Genomic DNA, 20,809 nt, shown 5'->3' on the forward strand with positions numbered 1-20,809 from the left:
AAGCAAATGCACCCAAGAAGAGCAGAAGGCAGGAAATTGTATTAAACTCAGGGCTGAAATCAACCAAGTAGAAACAAAAAAGGAATATACAAAGAATCAACAAAAGTGGGAGCTGGTTTTTTGAGAAAATCAACAAAATAGATCATAAACCCTTAGCCTGGCTAACCAGAGGGCACAGAGTATCCAAATTAACAAATCAGAAATGAAAAGTAAGACATAACCAGAGAATCTGAGGAAATTCAGAAAATGATCAGATCCTACTACAAAAGCTTATATTCAACAATACTGGAAAATCTGTATTGAGTGGATAATTTTCTAGACAGATACCAGGTACAAAAGTTAAGTCAGGATCACACAAAGCATCTAAACAGTCCCATAACTACTAAAGAAATAGAAGCGGTTATTAAAAGTCTCCCAATCAAATAAAGCCCAGGACCAGGTGTGTTTAGTGCAGAATTCTATCAGACCTTCACAGAAGATGTTATACCAATATGGTGCAAACTATTCCACAAAATAGAAAAAGAAGGAACACTACCCAATTCCTTCTATGAAACCATAATTATGCTTGTTGCTGTTAAATATTGGCTGCGCCCGTCCAGAAAGAGCACACGAAACCAATACCAACACGGTTTCTTGTGGTGAGATTTAATAATTACCTTATTAAATACAAGGGGAAGGGGCCAGAGTGTAGAACTAGAGTTTCATAAAGGTTGCTCATTGTCAGAGTCCAGATGTGCAGGGCCGGATGTGCCTGAGGGAGAGCCAGAGATAGGACTTGCCAAACCAGCTATCAGCCCCAAGGACACTGACCATCCTTCCTTCCCCAAGGACACCCTCCCCTTCTTTCACCCCCCTGAGTGAGATGAGCCACCCTACCTGCCTGCCGAGCTGCTAGATAACACATACTCCTTGCTGATGTCATTTTGCGCCGAAAGTAACCGTGCACCTTTTGAATTGACCAATCATGTGTAACCTCGCGAATGTCCCTTACCTCCGCTATAAAAACCCCCGAGTTTGGAAGCTCGGGGTCGACTCCTCTGTCTCCTGTGTGAGATACGTGTCGACCCGGGATCCCGCTAAGACCTGGGATCTCGTTAATAAAGCTACCTCTTGCTGTTACATCAAGAATGGCTTCTCGTGATTCCTGGGGGCGCCCCACCCCACGATCGGAGCGAGAGACGCAGTTCCCCGTTTTGGGGTACGCTCTTTCAAGAGAAAGAACAGAAAAGAGAGTGAGGGTGGAGGGAATCTGCTTTTATTTGTACTGTGAGGTAAAGATGCCCAGGTGGAGGTGAGACTTGAGCCAAAACGTCTTCTGGGACTGTATGGTGTTACTGCTAAAGACAACACTTGATACCAACAATGCTTATACCTAAACCACACAAAAAAAAACAAGAAAGAAAGAGAACTTCAGAGGAATTTCCCTTATGAATATCAAAGCAAAAATACTCAATAAAATTCTTACAAACCAAATCCAAGCAACCATCAAAATGATAATCCATCATGATTAAGTAGATTTCATCCCAAGGATGCAGAGATGGTTGAATATATGGAAATCCTTCAATGTAATTCACTAGAGGGGCAGGCAGTGAAAGGTACCCTGATTCCTGCTGGAGATAGGTTGAAGCCCCAGGACACTTAAAGGGGACTGCTGGTGCCTTCCCAATTTCCCAGGATAACAGGTCCCCCCAAAGACCCCTTTCAGAGGTTTGAGACAGACTAGTCATGTAGGGCAATGCTGCAAGCCCCTTCAACACAGGTCATGTAGGCTCAAGACAGATCAGAGGTGGAAGCAGGACCACACCTACAAATAAGTATATGAGGAGGTTTTCCCAAGCTCTCAGGACAAACCAATAGGAAGTTCCTTCTGTCAGACACTGACCCATTCACAAAACTATTTAAGCACAATGAAAGGCGTGCAGAAATTATTCCATTGTCTATGAGCTTCTGTTATAAGAGCTGTTACTCTGCCACTTGGAGATGAGATCTGCTCTCTGGAAATCATCACTGCCAGAATCTCCCTTGCACTCCTCACTGGCTAGTCAGTCCCCTGCTGATTCAGCCCAGCCCAGGTAATCAAAGTGGCTGGCAGTGGGGGTAAGGAGAAGGACCAGCACTTGGGGTGGCAAAAAAAGGTTCCCCCTCCCTGCCTGAGATCTTTCTCCCTTTATCTGTACCCACACAACTAGCCAGCCTGGTCAGAGATCACTGTGGAGAGCACTCTGGCACCAGAGCCCTACAATGTAGTGCTGGAACAATGATCAACAAAACTGCAGTGTGGGAAGGTGAGTCACCTCCCCCAACTCTGGAGACTAGCAACCTATCTTTTCCTGCTGAGTTTTCATTCAGCACCATCTCAAGCTTAGGTCAAGCTGAAGGGGCAACTGAAGGCTCCTGGCCAGAGATACTCTCTGGAGTTGGCTGAAGGTCCCTCTAGCCCCTGTCTAAATCCTGACAGCATGCAAAACAGCCTGCAATCAGTTTGGCAGACTCCCTATCTAACCTGATAAAGCAGCAGACACTTAAAGACACAGGGCACCTGCTCATTCTTTAATCTGCAGGAAGGCTTAAACTTTTGGACTCCTGTGGAATCCACCAAGGCCAATAGGCCAAGGGAATGTTCCCATTGGACAAACCGTTTTCCTCTTTTCTGTAACAGACACCAGCACAAAAACACAATATTAAAAAAAAAATTCCTCAGTTCCTGCACCCCTCCCCTGGCAGTGTTCTTGCAGCTTTTCACAGCCCAACACCCACCCTGTGGCAGTGTTGGTAAGTGGGGTAAGTGGTCAAACTTCTAAGTCCTGTATCACCTAGGGGATGTGCCCTGTGGCTGAGCTGATGAAGAAAACCCCCAAGGCTTCAAAGGAGTCACTAAACAGTCTGTCTGCTCCCCCCCCCCAGGGCAGGACTCCATTAAAAAAACAAAGGAGCTTCCACCTGCCTCTCTCCTTACTCCACCTTCCCCCATCCAACTAAGGAGATCTCTCCTTAGAGGTAGTGGATAAAACAGCCAACCAGATAAAGACCACATTAGGGCAGAAGATATCACCTATAAAGACAATGGAATACCCAAGGAGACCCAAAACGTTCCCTACAAATCACCCCCAATTCTATGGGCCACTGTTGACAGCACACCTCAAAGCTCTAGAACAAAAAGAAAGAGGAGTAGAAGGCAGGAAATAATCAAAATCAGACCTGAAATCAACCAAGTACAAACAAAAATGAGTATACAAAGAATCAGCAAAACCAAGAGCTGGTTCTTTGAGAAAATCAACATGATAGATAAACCCATAGACTAACCAGAGATCACAGAAAGGGTATCCAAATTAACAAAATCAGAAATGAATAGGGAGGCATAACAGCAGCATCTGAAGTAATTAAAAAAAAATTACATCCTACAACAAAAGCCTATATTCAACAAAACTGGAAAATCTGGAGGAAATGGACAATTTTCTAGACAGATACCAGGTACCAAAGTCAAATCAGGAACCATTAAAACACCCCCATAACTCTTAAGAAATAGAAGCAGTTATTGTTATTAAGAGTCTCCCAACCAAAAAGAGGCCAGGTACAGATGGATTCAGGTCTGGATTCTACCAGACCTTCACAGAAGACCTCATACTAGTACTGTTCAAACAAATTTCCCTTATGATTATTGATGCAAAAATACCCTTGAATGTGTTAAAACAGAATTCAAGAACACATCCAAATGATCATCCATCATAATCAAGTAGGCTTCATGCCAGGGATGCAGGGATTGTTTAATATACAAAAATCCATCAATGTAATCCACTATATAAACTATCCCAAAAATAAGAATGACATGGTCATTTGATTAGATGCTGAAAAAGCATTTGACAAAGTTCAACACCTCTTCATAATAAAAGTCCTGGAAAAATCAGGAATTCAAGTCCCATATCTGTATATAGTAAAAGCAATATACAGCAAACCAGTAGCTAACATCATACTAAATGGAGAGAAAATTGAATCAACCCAACTAAAATCAGGAACTAAACAAGACTGCCCACTCTCTCCCTACTTATTCAATCTAATAGTCGAAGTCATAGCCAGAGCAATCAGACAGTGAAAAGAGGTCAAAGGGATACAAATTTGAAAGGAAGAAATCAAATTATCACTATTTGCAGATGATATGATAGTATAGTTAAGTGACCCCAAAAGTTCCACCAGAGAACTACTTAACCTGACAAACAACTTCAGCAAAGTGCCGAGGTATGAAATTAACTCAAACAATTCAGTAGCCTTCTTCTACTCAAAGGATAAACAGGCTGAGAAAAAAATTAAGGAAATGACACCCTTCACAATATTCCCAAGTAATGTAAAATATCTTGGTGTGACTTTAACCAAGCAAAAGAAAGATCTGCATGACAAGAACTTCAAGTCTCTTAAGAAAAAGATTGAGGAAGGACTGAGAAGATGGAAAGGTCTTCCATGCTCATGGATTGGCAGGATTAATATAGTAAAGATGGCCATTTTGCCAAAAGCAATCTATAGATTCAATACAATCTCCATCAATATCCCTACTCAATTCTTTATTGAGATAAAAAGAGCAATTTGCAAAACCCAGGATAGCGAAAATTATACTCAACATGTAAAGAACTTCTGTGAGAATCACCATCACTGACTTCAAGCAGTATTACAGAGGAATCTTCATAAAAACTGTATGGGATTGGTACAGAGACAGACTGATAGAACAGTGGAATAGAATTGAAGACCCAGAAATAAACCCACACACCTATAGTCACTTGATCTTAGACAAAGGAGCTAAAACCATCCAATGGCAGAAAGATAACATTTTCAACAAATTGGAGGTCAGCATGTAGAAGAATGCAAATTGATCCATTTTTATCACCATGTACAAAGCTTAAGTCCAAGTGGATCTAGGCCCTCCACATCAAACCAGATACACTCACACTAAGAGAAGAAAAAATGAGGAAGTGTCTCGAACACATGGGCACTGGGCAAAATTTCCTGAACAAAACAACAATGGCTCATGCTCTAATATCAAGAATCGACAAATGGGACCTCATAAAGCTGTAAAGCTTTTGTAAAGCTAAAGACACTGTCAATAGGATGAAATGGCAACCAACAGATTGGGAAAACATCTTTACAATCCTACATCTGATACAGGGGTAATACCTAAAACATACAAAGAACTCAAGAAGTTAAAATCCAGAGAGTGAAATAACCCTATTAAAAATGGGGTACAGAGCCAAACAAATCATTCTCAGCTGAGGATTATCGAATGGCCAAAAAACAGCTAAAGAAATGTTTAACATCCTTAGTCATCAGGGAAATGCAAATCAAAACAACCCTGAGATTCTACATCACACCATTCAGAAAAGCTAAAATAAAAAACTCAGTTGACAGCAGATGCTGGGGAGGATGTGGAGAAAGAGGAACACTCTTCCATTGCTGATGGGATTGCAAACTGGAACAACCACTTTGGAAATCAGTCTGGAGTTTCCTCAGAAAATTGGAGATTGCACTACCTGAGAACCCAGCTATACCTCTCTTAGGCATATACCCAAAAGATGTTCCAACATACAACAAAGACACATGTTCCACTATGTTCATATCAGCCTTCTTTATAATAGCCAGAAGCTGGAATGAACCCATATGCCCTTCAAAAGAGGAATGGATTAAAAAAAGTGGTACATCTACTCAGTGGAGTACTACTCAGCTATCAAAAATAATGACTTCATGAAATTCATAGGCAAATGGAATGAACTAGAAAATATCATCCTGAGTGAGGTTACTAAATCAAAGGAAAACACACTTGGTATGCACTCACTGATAAGTGGATATTAGCCAAAAAGCTTGAATTACCCAAGATGCAATCCACAGACCACAGGAAGCTCAAGAAGAAGGATTACCAAAATTCAGATGCTCCCACTCCTTAAAAGGGGATATATGTATATGTGTGTATGTATATATATATGTATATATGTATATATATGTATACTAGATACGATTGATGAAGTAATAAAATGCATCTTGAAAGGAACCAGATATAGATCTCTCTTGAGAGACACATCCAGAGGATGTCCAATACAGAAGTCAATGCTAGCAGCAAACCACTGATCTGAGAACAAAACCCTTGGAGGGAATTAGACGAAATATTGAAACAGTTGAAGGAGCATGCAACCCCATCAAACCAACAACGCCAACCAAACAGAGCTTCCAGGGCCTAAACCAGGACCAAAAGACTATACATGGAATAATCCAGGACTCCAACCGCATATATAGCAGAGAATAGACTTGTTGGGGCACCAGGGGAAGGGGAAGCCCCTGATCTTGACAAGGTTGGACCACCAATACAGGGGAATGTGGGGGGGAATAAAGTGGATATATATGGGGAATACCTGTATGGGGAAGGGGGATGGGAGGGAATGGGTGCATACAGGAAATTGGGAAGGGGAATAATGTTTGAAATATAAGAAAAGAAATATATCTAAAAAAATTTTTAAAAAATTAAAATTTAGGAACCAAGAAGATGCCAATGCCAGTTCTAGCTATAATGTTTAGGTCCTGAGATGGAGAAGGGGAGTTAACAAAAGTGAAGACACTGATCATCTTTTGATTTTCAGGCAAGTGGCCACAAATAACTTGAGCCTTCTATATTTATACAATAACAATTGTGCTTACCCAAGCAGTGATATCATTGCCTACATTATTAAAAGAAATCATAATATCCACATTTCAAAAGCTCTATCTTTACACAAATCCCCCAATAGTTCCCCTTCCTCCTTCTCCCATTCCTTGGATCAGTCACCACCTAAACTTATTTTGCATTAAAAAGCACAATTTCAGCAAGACAAAAGAGATGTCTGGCCAGGCTTGTCCTGTAAACAGGAAGACATACCTGTCTGGTAGCAAACATAGTTACATAGTTATGCATAGTGAGAGGCCGAATTAAACATTTGTTGGTAAACTATCTCTAGTTATTATCTCCTATCATAATTCCCTTTTAATTGCAGACAGACAAGTTCATTTTACAAAGCAGATCTTCTAGACATCTTTCTAATATATAGATCTTTGTAAGATGTAATCATTCTAAGAGCCATTTTCAAGTCTCTATCAATCCAACATAATGTCTGCATTTTCCATGTCTCTACTGATCAGATATAGCTTCTTAAAAACAGTTATGTAAGCAGGACCTACCTCTCTCCACAACTGACACAGACTTGCTCAGTGTGACTGGGTACTTCTCTAAAGATATGATTATAAGTCTCAAATTCCCAGGATTTATGGTAACATCTGGAGGATTGATAGATACAAAAAGAGGTGAAGAACATTTTATGCCTTGAAAGAGTTTTGAGAAAAATGTACAATCATCCACAGTGACTTAGTCTGTGTGACTCCAGATGGCCTTGTCCATGACTGATGAAGTGCTACAGTTTTGATAATGACTTTATGCAGTACAATGAAGGAATGGAGAGCTTGTAGGGCATGCAAACTTGGTACTAAATATTAAGGCCACCAAATTTACCTTGTCAACTGAGAAGTGGTTTCCATGGACTTGCCATAGTAGAATCCTGTCACTGAAGCACTCATATGCTATTCCTTGCAGCAGCTACATGGCCACTGCCAGAAAGAGGTCGCACCTCTGCTAAATTATTTCTGATACATGCATGAGGATCTGAGTGCAGTCTCCAGAGAACATGTAAAAAGTCATGGGACTGTGTTCCAAGCTAATCATCCTGGTGCCTGTGAAATGGAGAAGAAAGAAACCCTGTGGCTTGACAGAGCCCCAGTCTAGCTAAATTGGTAATTCCATGGTCAGCTTGAGACCACATCACAAAATCAATACAGTCGAGAGTGACTGAGAATGATACCCAGTATTGACCTTTGACCTCCTTATTCACACCTATGGACACGCAACTGCAGACACATGTGCCCCCACACAAACATGTACACACAAAGTACTGTGACCTTATAAGCAGACTCAAGCCTCTTTAGAAAGTTTCATGTCATTTTTTACCCTGCAACATCTCTCATACAGCACACTGTTCCTTATGGTTTGCACTTTATCTTTTCTTAGTTTTAGATATATTATGCCCATTGTCTATCATAATGAATTTCATCTTTAAAAATAACCTCAGAATCATTATATTCATTCAGCCTCCTTGTCTTTAGGCAACAGAAATTTTTTTTTAACTTATTTTTACAGGACACTGGAGAGTTGACGGAGAAGTTAAGAACATGTACTACTTCTGAAGAAGACCCATGTTAGATTCAAAGAACAAGATGACTCATAATCACTGGTAATTTCAGTTTCAGGGACCCAATACCCTTCGTTTTCTAGCCTCCACAGGCAACCCTATGCAGGCAAATATTCACACATAATTTAATAAAGAAACAGCCCCCCAAACACATGTTTACAATTTAAATTATTTTCTGGCCTTATTTTTTTTTACTAGGACAAAGAGGGTAAAATTATTCAATCTACTTCATATTTCTGAAGGGGAACAACATTTTGCCTTCTCAATAGGAGACAAACCTCTCCAGATTTAGAGGCATCTAAATCCAAGTTGACAAAAGTGTCCATCATATACACTAATATGCCTTTTGAATTGTCTTTTACTTTTCCATAATGGGTATTGCTTACAATTGTGTTGCTACAGATTTGGTTTTACCACAGGCTTCTTAGATGCTCTGAGCAGCTTTGATTTTAATTTCTGCTCCTCTCTCAATTAGCTTCTAACCCTACATTGTTATTCTATCTTATCATTCATTTTATAACATTCATGCTCCATGAATTTGAAGAAGATAACAACAATTGCTGCTTAAAGTGTACTTCTTTTCCTTATAGTCACTCTATTGAAAAACAGAGACTTTTGCCTTTAATTACTGTTTTCTTTCTTTGACACAAGTTTTTTCCTTGAGTATAATAATACTGTTTTACTCTTTTAAATTTATCCTTTCCAAGTAAGACAATAGAAAACTTGTGGGGGTGCTTTGTAAATGAATATTAGCATGATCCCTATTGTCTATATTTTGATGTCTTCTACATTTGAAAAATGAGTGCTGATTCAGCAACTAAATCCTGCACAGGCAACCACTGTGGAGAGTCCAGTGGAAGTATTCCAGGACTCCTGATGGATGTCAGATCCCCTTGGACTCATACACCAGACATTTTTAACTAGTATATTACCCTAAACCCAAGTTGTTGGGGTATTTTCTTTCATCCTCTAACTCATATCTCAGAAAGAATGAAGAATATCATATTGGAACAAGGTCACTTGATTCTATTTCATGATGTGAATAAGAAAGCTGGAATCTCCTAGTCGTATTCCTGATTTGGTTATAAAGGAGAACATTTTGTTTTATTTCTCTAGTTACATACAGTACATTTCAGTGTAGATGCCTATTCCTCCACCATGTATGGAAAGGTCCCTATAAATCTAAGTGATACAAATACAAGTGCTATTTCTGGTCACCCTGGTTACACAATTCCACTGTGGAAAAGTCTCTGGAATCTACATGCCCCATATTTAAGTTTTTTGATTCACCAGTCTGAGTAATACATGTTCATGAGTCTGAACTTATTTTATCCAGGAGTTGTTTAGTTTATCTCTGTAAGACCAAGTTGCCTTCATATGAACTATGTTTGTATTCTTTTTTTAATTCTCAATATTATGTTCTGTTGCTCTGTAATACTAGGCAGAAATTCCATGTATGTAATTTTTTTCTTGCTTCAGAAATGGGAGAAACGGAACACACATATGTACAGGGATACAGGATGACGGAGTACAATTTATGGCATTCATTTCCTCCTTCCATTGTGTATGTCCCAAGGACCAAACCAAGGTTAACAGCCTTGGCAACAAATATCTTTACCTACTGAGCTATTTCACTCTTCCTAGTATATTTCATAATTTATTGTTGCAAGCCCAATTGCTACCCCATGCCAAAAAAAGGAATGTTTTCTTGCTGGTGTGTGCTATAATCTAAAGCATTTCTTTAGATTAAGTCATTGTCCTCTTTAATACCCTATTATGATACATATAATATCTGTGGGCATGCAGAAACACATGTACACACATAATTTCACTGACATACACTGTCGATGCCCAATGCCCGCACTGACACGGTACCGAGAATCAGGCGAAAGCCTGCGGGATTAAAGAAACACACACACACACACACACACACACACACACACACACACACACAGAGGTTATTATTAGCCATTCTTTTGTAAAATTTTTAATGATATCACTTCAATACAGAAGCTTAGAGATATACATCCACAAACTCTCACCTACAAACTATATAGGAAGGTTTTTTATCAATGTGATATAAAACTAGAGATAACTTGGAAGAAGAAATCTTAACTGAGAAAAAATTCTTCATAAGATTCTCCTATGAAAAAGCCTGTGGGCACTTTATTGATCAATAATTTTGTTGGAGGGCCCAACTCCCTGTAGGTTGTCCCACTCCTGGGTTTATTGTTCTAGCTTTTATAAAAACACAGGCTGAGCAAGCGATAAATATAGACCAATAAACAATCTTCTTCCCATGTCTCTCTAACATTTCCTGCCTGCTTAATCACTGGGATATCTTCCCACCCTACCTGATGTAACTAGGATTTGTTTAGTGATTTTGTATTTTGGACTGATGGCTGCTAATGGGATCATAAAATAAGACTTAAGTTGAATCTTTCAACGTTCTTCAAAATGTGTAAAATAATTTTATTCTAATACCCTCATCTTTGAGACACAGGACATCATATATGAAAGGTCAGAACGATTCTGCCATAAATATAGGCATCCTGAAAGGTTAATTCTTTACAACCAATAGGTCCAGGTAAGAACTAGGTAGATAAATATTAGCAAAATGATTGTACATTGTAAGGTTAGTTTATATAAGGAAGTAGCCATGTTTGAAAGTGTCATATAATTGAGGGTCAGATAAAGTAGTAATTCAAAGAAAAAAGTGACAGAAAGTATCACAGATAAAATGTGCCCAATTCACATGAGAACAGCTTAGGAATAAGAGAATGCACAAGAGTAGAGAAAGAGAGACAAAAATAGACAAAATAAAGACAGAGAGAAGTAGAGCAAGAAAGAGAAGTTGTAGTGTGTGGCATGTGTTTATGGAAGTTTTCTGGACATGTTTTTACAGATTCAGGTTCTGAGAGAACAAACTATTCACTGGGGAAAACAGAAAAAGCTGGAGAATTAGAAGGATCCAGAAGATTGTAACACATTGTCCAAGTTAATGTGAGTCCAAGCAGAATATCTCATGAAGATGCCAAGAGAAACCATATTGAGTCAGTCAGCTTGGAAGGTTGGATTACATGGAGGCTAGAAGCTCCTAGTATTAGGTCTATAAATAGTAGAACAGAGGGAAAACATACTCTGGCCTCAGCCTAAAGGACGTATTTGCATAGCTTGGGTAAGACTTTTATCTCATCACTTTATCTAAGAAAAGAAAAGTGACATTCACTTAGAAAGACATACAGAAAGACACACAGACAGACAGAAACACACACACATAAACAGAGACACACAAACACACAAACATACAAACATAGAGTGGTATGGGAAGGGAGGGAAGCAGAGAGGGAGGGAAGAAGGGAGAATGCTTGCAGTGAACCATTGAACTTAGAACAAGGTTCCAAAGAGAGGAGTTACAGAAAGAACTGAAGTAGTTGAAGGGGTTTGCCACCCCATAAGAAGAACAATATCAACCAACCAAACCCCTGCCCTCGATCTTCCATGGACTAAACAACCATCCCAAGAACACACAAGGATGAGCCTATGGCTCCATCTGCATATGAAGCAGAGGATGTCCTTTTCAGGCACCAATGGGAGCAAATGCCCTTGGTCCTGTCAAGGCTTGATGCCCCAGTGTAGGGAACTGTCAGAATGGGCAGGTTGGAAGGAGTGAGTGGGTGACTGAGGAACTGCCCTCATAGAACAGGAGGCATGAGGGGAAATAATAGCTGGTTTCTAGAGGACAAATCAGGAAAGGGGATAATATTTAAAATGTGAATTAAAACAATCCCCTCCCCTAATGAAAGAAAAAGAAAGAGAAATGGAGAAAGAAAAAGTAAAACAAATGGGGGTACATAACTAAACAGATGCTGACTGGGTTCGTGGTGGTGTTATTCCCATGATAGTCAAGCATCTTCTGAGAATCCAAAGTCTTTGGGTTCCGGTGGAGTATGGTTGCAAAGCTGAAACTTAAAGGAATTGACGGAAAGGCAGCACCAAGAGTGGAGCCTGCAGCTTAATTTGACTCAACACGGGAATCCTCACCCAGCCTGGACACAGACAGGATTGACAGATTGATAGGTCTTTCTTGCTTCCCTGGGTGGTGGTTCATGGCTGTTCTTAGTTGGTGGAGCGATATGTCTGGTTTATTCCTATAAGGAAGAAGACTCTGGCATGCTAACTACTTACGCGACCCCCTGAGCGGTCGGCGTCCCCCAACTTCTTAGAGGGACAAGTGGTGTTCAGCCACCTGAGATTGAACAATAACAGGTCTGTGATGCCCTTAGATGTCCTCGGCTGCATGTGCACCACACTGCCTAGCTTAGCATGTGCCTACCCTATGCCTGCAGGCAAGGGTAACCCATTGAACCGCATTCGTGATGGAGATCTGGGGTTACAATTATTCCCCATGAACGAGGAATTCCCAGTAAGTGCAGGTCATAAGCTTGCTTTGATTAAGTCCCTGTCCCTTGTACACACAGCCCTTCGCTACTGCCGATTGGATGGTTTAGTGAGGCCTCATCAGCCCATGGCCCTGTGGGAGGGCTGAGAAGATGGTGGAACTTGATTATCTAGAGGAAGTAAAAGTCTTAACAAGGTTTCTGTAGGTGAACCGGTGGAAGGATCATTAATGGAGAAGGCCGAGGGGGTGTCTGGTCCTTTCTTGGGCCTGTGTGAGTCCCTCCTCTCACCGGGAGGGGCGTCCCTGTGTCCTGGTCGCCATCGTGGCCCGTGCCACAGCCTGCAAGCCAAGTGAGCATTTCGGGAAAAGCAGGGATTGTTATGGAGCGGTTCGGGGAGGGTGTCAGGTCTGGTCCATTGAGGGATCTCCTCCATTCTCTCTCTCTCCCTCCCTCCTCTGCCTCCATCCACACCTCCGGGCGCCAGCCTCCGCCTCCGCCGCCGCCTCCAGCACCTCCCTTGCCCAATGCCGCTGGGTGCTGGGTTAGCGGCGTCCCATGTCCCTTGTTTCCCGCATTTCCGATCCCGACCCTGTCTTTTTTTTTCTTTTCACATGTATCCTTTAGTTTCCCGCTGGCCGGCCTGAGGTGGAACCGCCTCGCCATTGGCCCCTCTCTTCCGGTGCAGCAGGGGCGGGCGGGGGAGCTTGTGCCAGTGTTAGCACCCATACAAGTCCGCTCACACCCCACATAGCCATACAACTCTTAGCGGTGGATCACTTGGCTCGTGCATCGATGAAGAATGTAGCTAGCTGCGAGAATTAATGTGAATTGCAGGACACATTGATCATGGACACTTCGAATGCAGTTGCGGCCCCGGGTTCCTCCCTGGACTACACCTGTCTGAGAATCACTTGAGGATCAATTGCCACCCTCTTGCGGTTTCGCTGCCGCTGCGGGGGGGGGGGGGGGGTTGGGGGATGGGCGCATCGCGCGGCTTGGACTCTGCTCGCAGGGCCTCTCCTCTTGGCCGTCCGTCTCCCCAAGGACAGACGTGGGCATTGTCCAGCGTTCGTCCACGCCTGGTTGGGCTGAGCGGGCCTCATTCTCCCCATCCACTGGCACCGAGCACCGGCCAACCTCCTTGTGGCTCCTTCCTGCTTGCCCCACCGCTCCCACTCCCGTCCTCGCCCGCTCTCCCCACCATGTGGATGCGTTGGCATGGGTTGGTTGGGTGCCTGGACGCCAGAGGGGCTGCATCTCCGGGGTCGGTCATCGTGCCTCCGATCTGGTGGAAGGCAGCCCCTTCCCATGGGGTCGGTGCATCCACCACCACTGTGCACCCGCCAGTGCATGCAGAAAGAGTGACCTGCAAGCGTCGGATGGGGTGGGGGCCATACCTCACCCGCGGGGGCCTGTCTCAGGTACCTCTCCTCCCCCCTCCCTCTGCCGGGGGCCGACCGCTCGGGCGCCAGCCAGAGGGACACCATGGTGTCCATGCGCTGACACGACTTGCCCCCGGGATGTGGGAGCTGGCCGGGGTAGAGAGGTCACAGGCCCCGGCCTGGGACCCCGGCACCCTCTCGCTCTCCTCTCCGTCCGTCAGACCGCGGCAGCACGCGCACCCTCCTTTCCTCCTTCCCCTCTCGACAGTGACCTCAGATCAGACGTGACGACCCGCTGAATTTAAGCATATTAGTCAGCGGAGGAAGAGAAAGTAACCAGGATTCCCTCAGTAATGGTGAATGAACAAGGAAGAGCCCATCGCTGAATCCCTGCCGCGTGCCGTGGCGCGGGAAATGTGGCGTATGGAAGACCCACTCCCCGGCGCCGCTGGTGGGGGCCCAAGTCCTTCGGATCGAGGCCCAGCCCGTGGATGGTGTGAGGCCGGTAGCGGACCCAGGAGTGCCGGGCGCGGGTCTTCCCAGAGTCCGGTTGCCTGGGAATGCAGCCCAATGAGGGTGGTAAACTCCATTTAAGGCTAAATACTGGCAGGAGACTGATAGCCAACAAGTACAGTAAGGAAAAGTTGAAAAGAACTTTGAAGAAAGAGTTCAAGAGGGCGTGAAATCATTAAGAGGTAAACTGGTGGGGTCAGCGCAGTCCACCAGAGGATTCAAACCGGCTGCACATGTTCGGCTGGGCCAGTGAACCCAGTGGATCTTTCCCGCTCCCCGTTCCTCCTGACCTCTCCACCTGAGCGATTTTCTTCCCCCTCCACGCGTCCCGCTGTCGCCGTCCCCGCTCCTCCCAATGCGGTGGGGGGGGGGGGTCAGCGGGCACTCCCGGGGCGGGCGCGGGGTGCAGTGTGGTCGCCAAGGTGGGACCTGGGGTAGGGTTGGTGGGTAATGCCTCCCCCCCTCCCCCCCGTCGGTGACTGGCCACGCTGGGCGTCCTTCCACTGTGGTGGTGCGCCAAAACGGGCTAAGGGACCTCTGGGAAGGCCAGGCTGGGAAGGCACTGCGGGGAAGGTGACTTGGGAGGCGGTGTGTCAACACCCGTGGGCCCTGGACCACCCCGCCCCGAGTATTACAGCACATCCTCTCCATACAGAAGACACAGACAGACAGACAGACAGACACACACACAGGCACTCACACACACAGAGACACACACACACACAAATACATATTTAAATATTTAAAATGATGTTTAAAAAAAACAGTCTTCCTGTTTAACAGAGGTTTAAAGGGAAGTTGGCTAACAGAATGTTTTTGTGGGTTTTTATTCTCTTTTTTACCAAACAGGAGGTAGATCTGTTGGCCCTTTTATTAAGAGCCAAAGTATTAAGTGGCGAGCCGATGTTTCAACTTTTACCATTTTGTTCTTTTCACGAAAACCAGGTAGTGTTGTTTCTTTGACTTTTCCTTTTTGAAACAAAATGGAAGGAGCTCTACCAGTTGGCCTAGTTTCCCTGTTCCTTTTAACTCTTCCACTGTATGCTCAATGAAATAAAGGAAATAAATGAAGTTTCTAGTCATTTATTTGTTTGGGAGACCCGAACTCTCTCTCAAGAGATATTTCCATCTCCACCCCCACCACCACACACACACACAGGAGGCATACTCCCTGTATGTGAGGGAAGGGGGAGGGGTGGACAGGAGGTAGCTAAGAGGGGGTGGGGTGGGGCTGGAGATATGCATGTCCCTGAAGGTCTGTCAGGGTAATACTGCTGCTACCCTAGCATGCTTTGCTTCAGTGCTGAGCCAGGCTGTGCCTCTTTGGGGGGGGAGGGGCAAGTTTTCTGCCTGAAATCAGTGAGTGATGATTTCAGTGTGAATGTCTGATCCCTCGCTGTCCTTTCAGTGCTCTGGCTCATGGCAAATGACTGAAGAAAACCTTAGTTAGACTCACACCCAGCTGTTTGGAAATGGTAATGGAATTGATAGCACACCCTCAGGGAAAGAGGAAGACTCCCTTTGCTCACTCTCAAATCCTAGCCTCGCCCTGCCAGCTCTGGATTTCTAAGTAAGGCTGAATCTGGACCATATTTGCAAGATTTGGCATTTCTGATTCATGTTTAATGTTTAGTTAAATAAAGCTTGTGAAGGGCTGGAGAGATGGCTCTGAGGTTAAGAGCACTCACTGCTCTGCTCTTCCAGAGGTCCTGAGTTTCATTCCACAGAAACCATATAGTGGCTCACAACCCTCTGCAAAGGGATATCCCGTGTACTATACTGCCATGTGTATTTGAAAAGTGCTTTAGTGTACTCATATAAATGAAAATAAATAAATAAACCTTTAAAAGAATGAAACAAAATTAAGCTTGCAAAGAAACTGAGCATCTTAAAATGCCAGGCACGTCTATCCACTCCTTTTATTTTATTTCGTGTGTGTAAAACATAACCACAGAGGTAGTTCCCCTTTTATTGACCTCGATAGCACAACTGGGACAGAAGTGCAAACTATCATCTACCTATCGTGGAGTGGAGTGTTTGGATACAAGGAGATGGAACATTTGCAGTTAGTAAAGTTGTGCTGTCGGTTTTTTTTTCCTTTCACTTTTGGATAGATATCGGGTGCTTTTTTTTTTTTAAAGAACAAATTTTGTTTTCTATGCAACATTCTGATCATAGTTTCACATCGCAAAGCTCTTTCCAGATCCTTCCTCCCCATCCTCCACCCCGTTGTACCCCAGGCCTGTTCTTATATGTAGTTGATGCATTCCCAGGTGAATCTACATTAGAGAAAGCACGATATTCCCATCTCCTATGACTTTCAATGGCAGATGACTTAAATGCCAGTGACTTTGGACTTAACTCCATTTTTCCCTTGGAGAACTGGGTTTGGATCTGTTGAACGAAGGCAGGCCCTGGGTTTTGAAACAAACAAACAAACAAACAAACACACCAAAAAATATTTTAAGCAGGCAACAACTGCCTGCACGCCAAGAGACTGTTGACTCCTCTTTGGAGCTAGTATGATGTGAAACTTGTTTAATAAAGTAGAATCCACACAGCACAAAGGGAACACTTTAAAAAATTATGAGGAAGAGAGAGAAAGAGAGAGAGAGAGAGAGAGAGAGAGAGAGAGAGATCTGTTCATCTTCCTCCTCTAGTTTTTCAGACTAGAGATTTCATCTTCCTCTGTCTCTGGTGCTGGTGGCTTTACTGATGGTTGGGGGGATTGGGATAGAGATAGGAAGAAAAAAGTCTTAAGTGCTGATTTTAAAGCTCCCCCCCTCTCTCTCTAGAACGCTCTCTCTCTCTCTCCCTCTGCTCCTCTCCCTCTCCCTCTCTCTCTCGCTCTCTCTACACACACACACACACACACACACACACACACACACACACTTCCTAGGATGAAAGAAAAAAATGAAAAGGAAGGCACGCATAGTGATGCATGACTTTGATCTCACTTTGGTCTCAGTACTGGAGAGGAAGGTAGGAAGGCCTATCTAGATGCAATGTGAAGAAGGCCTATGTCAGATTAGTTAATGGCTAGGTAACTGTTACCTAGCTAGTCTGCCATTTTGTTGCAGTTACTAATATTATAAGGACACTTTCTCATTGGTTGTTTCTGCTGTTACTGCCGGAATTCATGACATATTCTGGTAGGTTCTTCTGTGTGATAACACACTCAGAAACCAAACACTGTAGAAGTTAGTCTACTGCTTTCTTTGTTGTCTAGTTACCTGCAATTATCTTGGACCTGAACCGAACACCCAGCAGCATTTCCCAAAACCATCCATGTATAAGCTTTTATAAGCTGGACCACCAACACTAGAGCTACAGTGCAGACAGAGACTATTTGGCACCAGACTTCCATTTTGAGTTTTTGTTTGTGTTCTTGTTTTCTTCTATTGTCCTGTCCTGTTCTGTCCCGTCCTATTCTGTCTTGTCTGTCCTGTCTGTCTGTCTGTCTGTCTCTCTGTCTTTCTGTCTGTAAATCCACACGTGTAGTTCTTTCCATGTCTTATATTTCAAAACAAATAATGCTTGTTGTGCTTCTCATTTCATTCAAGGGTACTACTCTCTAGATCAGAGGAGCCTCCTTACAATTCTCTACAGGTAGTGATGACTGGGGTGTTCAGTGCGACTAAGCAGGAATTATATGGTTGTTACCATTATGCTTGATCTTACCCAAGGTAGGGTTTCAGGGCATGGTTGCCAAGATGGCAAACAACAGACAGTGATTGAAGAGAAGGAACAATAACCTAAAATTTTCCCTCTCTGTCACTGTTTCTCTGTCACTCTCTGTCTCTCTTCCCTCCTTCCCTCCCTCCTCTCTCAGACCTGAATGAACCTTGCAACTAAAGTAAATGTGCAGTGAAAAGAAGCCAGGTGCGGTGCTGCATGTCTTTAATTGCATCACTTGAGTGGTGGAGGTGGTTAGAACCCTGTGAGCAGGCTGCAGACCTGATCCAGGTACTGATTTCCAGGGCTTATGTGCAAAGACCCCTGACTCAACTAAAGAAATGAAGAGGAAATTAAAGAAACAGATACAATTAAGTTGGAATAAACCAAACAAACTAAGGAAAGGGGAAGGCAGTATTGGGGTGGACTGGCTTACAGAGGAGGGGCAAACATTTATTTGCCAGTGCCTCCTCAGTTGAACACACACACACACACACACACACAGAGAGAGAGAGAGAGAGAGAGAGAGAGAGAGAGAGAGAGAGAGAGAGAGAGAGAGAGCAATCAATCTGTTAATCTGTTTGTCTCCCTCCCCTAGTTTTTCAGACAGGGTTTCTCTATGAATTCCTCTGTAGACTGATGGCTCAGAGGGCAAAGCTGCTGGCTGTTAAAGGTCTAGGGAAAACATGAAGGCCTAGATGCAATGTGTAGGCCTGAGGGAACTGTTAAGGCCTAGATGCCCTGTGAAGGAGGCCTACATCATGTATACATATATACACACATATGAATATGTGTGTGAATGTGTATACACTCAGGTATCCTTTATTTTATTAGCTTATTTTGAATATACTTTCCATGCTAATCAAAAAGAGGAAATTTTCTTTGGCATCGGATTCTTCTTGAACAAAAAATGGATATAAATAATCACATATTCAGATGTTATATCTAATATTGAGGAGATATTCCCAGATATGGTGTTAATCCATCATAGTCCATGTGTGAACACAAAACAGACGTAGTAAGAATTTTGGCAAGTGAATTTTGAAAACATATAGGGTTACTAATAGCAGTGGTAACATTTTTTAACTTGATATTTTATATATTTACATTGCAAATGTTATTCCCTTGCCGAGTTACCCACTCTCCCACAACCCACTCCCTGCTTCCATGAGGATGCTTTTCCTCCCATCCACCCACTCGCACCTCAATAGCATACCATTCCCCTGCACTAGAGATAGGAACATTCACAGGACCAAGGGCTTCTCCTCGTATTGATGCCAGACAATGCCATCCTCTGCTCCATATGCAACTGAAGCATTAGGCTTTTACATGAGTACTATTTGGTTAGTAGTTTAATCCCTGGGAGCACTGGTAAGTCAAGTTGGTTGATATTGTTGTTCTTCCTATGGGTTTGCAAACCATTTCAGCTCTTCCTTCACTCCTTCATTGGAGTCCCCATGAAGTCCAATGGTTAGCTTCAAGCATGCTTGTCTATATCAGTGAGGTTCTGGCAGAGTCTCTCAGGAGACATCCACATCAAGCTCCCATCAATAAGGACTTCTTGGCATCAGCAATACTGACTAGGTTTGGTGGCTGCAGATGTGATAGATCCCTAGATGGGGCAGCATCTAGATGGCCTTTCCTTAAGTCTCTGCTCCACTGTGTCCCTATATTCCCCTCCCTCTTGAGTGTTTTGTTCCCTCTTCTAGAAAGGACTGAAGTGTACACATTTTGTTCTTCCTACTTCTTGAGCATCATATGGTCTATGAATTGTATCTTGGGTATTCCAAACTTTTGACTAATGTATACTAACAGTGTTAATTCACTCAGGATGATAATTCCTAGTTCTATCCATTTGCCTAGGAATTTCATGAAGTCATTGTTTTTAAAAGCTGAGTAGTACTTCATTGTGTAAATATGCCACATTTTCTGTATCCATTCCTCTGTTGACGGGCATCTGGGTTCCACCTTCTGACTGGAGGGCCTTTGCAGTATATCTCTTCCAGTCTGATGTCTCTCTCTCTCTCAGACATGCTCAAAAGTTTTTCTCCTGGGTGATTCTAGAATCCCATAAAATTACAAAAGCATTTTAATTAAATTAAAATATAGCAAAAGTTAAAACTATGGATAAACTCTGTTCAGCTTAATCTTTTCTTGATTATTATCAGTATATAAGATACATACTGGGTTACAACAGCAAATTAAGAATTACCCTGTAGTCCCTTAACCATTTTCTCTGTATCTATGGTGTTGTGTGTTGTAAGAATGTAGGTGGATGTGAGTGTGTGGTGCATGCCTGTAACTGTGTGGCTTTATCCAGCTGTGCATGTGTTTTTGGAGATCTGAGAAGGATTTCAAGTGTCTTCTTTAGTGCTGTTCACTGTTCTTGACATAAGATCTCTTGTTGAACTTGAAATTCAGTGTGGGATTGGAGAACTGGTCAGTGAGCCCTCAGGATTCAGAGGTAATAGTTATGTGTAGCTATCCCCTATGCCTGGCATTATGTATACATGCTGAATATTCACACCCAGGTCCATATGTTTCTACCCTCTGAGCAATTTCCCAGTCCTAGAGTGATGAATGTTTG

The 20,809-nt window shown here is 43.1% G+C and overlaps 1 non-coding gene and 1 pseudogene across 1 annotated transcript; both read left to right on the forward strand.

Moving 5' to 3' along the window:
- Window positions 1-11,971: 11,971 nt before the first annotated feature.
- LOC147994646 (18S ribosomal RNA) lies at window positions 11,972-12,876 on the forward strand (annotated as a pseudogene; the record flags this gene model as incomplete).
- Window positions 12,877-13,406: 530 nt separating this feature from the next.
- On the forward strand, window positions 13,407-13,559 carry LOC134486906 (5.8S ribosomal RNA). Its single transcript, XR_015687299.1, has one exon. It is a non-coding gene; the product is annotated as a 5.8S ribosomal RNA (ribosomal RNA).
- Window positions 13,560-20,809: the final 7,250 nt, after the last annotated feature.

Source organism: Rattus norvegicus, chromosome 4, assembly GCF_021556685.1.
Source record: "Rattus norvegicus strain SHRSP/BbbUtx chromosome 4, alternate assembly SHRSP_T2T, whole genome shotgun sequence".
NCBI classification, from domain to species: Eukaryota; Metazoa; Chordata; class Mammalia; order Rodentia; family Muridae; genus Rattus; species Rattus norvegicus.